The 2,583-nt window shown below is 38.3% G+C and overlaps 1 non-coding gene across 1 annotated transcript; it reads left to right on the plus strand.

The window, feature by feature from the left end:
- The first annotated feature begins 362 nt into the window (after positions 1-362).
- On the plus strand, positions 363-483 carry LOC136396166 (small nucleolar RNA SNORA26). The gene has a single exon (XR_010749571.1). It is a non-coding gene; the product is annotated as a small nucleolar RNA SNORA26 (small nucleolar RNA).
- The last annotated feature ends 2,100 nt before the right edge of the window (positions 484-2,583 follow it).

Here is a 2,583-nt window from a genome sequence, read left to right on the forward strand (position 1 = left end):
AATGATTACAGCAATTTCAGGGTCCATGTACCCATACTATCATCCAGAATAAGACAAAAATCTCTTCAGTATCCTAAACAAGATCACATGCCCACCTTGATCTCAAGACTAAGCCCATGGCAGTAGAATGTTATTGACCATGGCTTAGGTCATCAGGGACCCACCTCTTAACTTGGAATTGAATTTAGATTTTGTAATAGTCAGATAGGTAGAACTCTGCTACAATAATAAGATATGGTGACATTTCAGAAACTTAACACATGAAAGCTAATTTCTGATTAAATCCTATTCTCATTTTGATCAAACAATTCTCTTTTAATCTATGACTGGGAAACCTAGATTACTTTAGTTTTGTGTCTTCTCTACCTTGTGGGTTGATGCAGTGCCTTAGGAGGCTAACACAGAAGGGTAAAGTAAGTCTCCATAAAACCCAAAGAAGAGATGGGTAAAACTCCTCTTTGGATCCTGTCTGGAGTCACAGTTGAAGAAGAAGAAGTAGAAGAAGAAGGAGGAAGAGGAAAAGAAGGAGGAGGAGAAGGAGGAGGAGGAGGAGGAGGAGGAGAAGGAGAAGGAGAAGGAGAAAGAAGGAGAAGGAGAAGGAGAAGGAGAAGGAGAAGGAGAAGGAGAAGGAGAAGGAGAAGGAGAAGGAGAAGGAGAAGGAGAAGAAAAAAACCCCTCTAGTTTTCTACCTTGTAGCTTTTAAGGCTCCGCCTGAGTCACTAGCATGTAAGAGGACGAGAATAAGGTTAGGTTAGGAATCAGACACGTAAATTATCATCATTTTCTTTTCTTAATTTTATTTATCATTTTAATTTATTGTGTTTACATAGCTTTAAGTGTCTCACCAAATATATCTCCCCCCACCCCCGTGTTTCCCTCGCCCCCCCCATTTGCCCCCTCCCACCAATGCTTTCCCCCTTTCCCTCTAGGATTTGCTGTCCTGTTCTCTATAATGCTGTGTTATGTATATATAATTTCACTAATCTCTTTCCCTTCTCTGATCCCATCTTCTCTTCCACTTTCCCTCTGGTCCCTTTGATCCCACCTCTGCCTCTCTTCCATTCCTCAGTTCACATTGTTCATTGGATTCCTCAAATGAGTGAGATCATATGAATTTTTCTTTCTCTGCCTGGCTTATTTCACTTAGCATGATAGGTTCCAGGCCCATCCATGTTGTCACAAAAGGTAAGATTTCCTTCTTCCTCATGGCCGTGTAGTATTCCATTGTGTGTATGTACCAAAGCTTTTTAATCCACTCACCCACTGAAGGACACTTGGGCTGTTTCCAGATCTTGGCTATTGTAAACAATGCTGCAATAAACATGGGGGTACATTTCTTCTTTTAAATCAGTGATTTGGTATTCACAGGATATATTCCTAAAATAGGGATAGCTGGGTCAAAGGGCAGTTTGATTTTTAATTTTTTGAGGAATCTCCATACTGTTTTCCACAGAGGCTGTACCAGTCTGCATTCCCACCAGCAGTGCAGGAGGGTTCCTTTTTCTCCACACCCTCTCCAAAACTTATTATGTGTTGTTTTGTTACTGAGCACCATACTGACAGGTGTGAAGTGGTATCTCATTGTGGTTTTAATTTGCATTTCTCTAATGATTAGTTATGTTGAACATTTTTTCATCTGCCTATTGTCCATCTGTATGTCCTATTTGCAGAAGTGTCTATTCATTTCTTTTGCCCATTTTTTGATTGGATTGTTTATCTTCCTGGTGTTGAGTTTTAGAATTTCTTTATAAATTGTGGTTATTAACCCCTTACCAGACGTATTGGCGAATATATTCTCCCATTGTGTGGGTTGTCTTTTTATTTTGTTAATGGTGTCTTTTGCTGTGCAAAAGCTTTTTAGTTTCATACAGTCCTATTTGTTCATCCTGTCCTTTATTTCACTTGCCCGTGGAGATAAATCAGCAAAAATATTGCTACAAGAGATATCGGAGAGTTAACTGCCTATGTTTTCTTCCAAGATGTTTATGGTTTCATGACTTACATTTAAGTCTTTTATCCATTTTGAGTTTACTTTTGTGAATGGTGTAAGTTGGTGATCCAGTTTCATTTTTTTGCAAGTGCCTGTCCAATTTTCCCAACATCATTTGTTAAAGAGGCTGTCTTTGTCCATTGTATGCTCTTACCTCCTTTGTCAAATATCAATTGTCCATACAGATGTGGGTTTATTTCTGGGTTTTCTGTTCTGATACATTGATCTGTATGCCTGTTCTTATGCCAGTACCAAGCTGTTTTGAGAATGATGGCCTCGTAGCATCACTTGATATCAAGAAGTGTGAAACCTCCACTTTATTCTTCTTTTTCTGGATTGCTGAGGCTATTTGTGTCCTTTTCTGGTTCCATATGAATTTTTGGAATATTTGTTCTATATCTTTGAAGAATTTCATTGGTATTTTAATAGGAATTGCATTGAATTTATAGATTGCTTTGGGTAATATAAACATTTTAATGATGTTTATACTTCCTATCCATGAACACGGTATATGCTTCCACTTGTTTGTATCTTCCTTGATTTCCTTTATCAATGTTTTATAATTTTCTGAGTACAAGTCTTTAACCCAGTGG

The sequence above is a fragment of the Saccopteryx leptura genome, chromosome 2 (assembly GCF_036850995.1).
Source record: "Saccopteryx leptura isolate mSacLep1 chromosome 2, mSacLep1_pri_phased_curated, whole genome shotgun sequence".
NCBI classification, from domain to species: domain Eukaryota; kingdom Metazoa; phylum Chordata; class Mammalia; order Chiroptera; family Emballonuridae; genus Saccopteryx; species Saccopteryx leptura.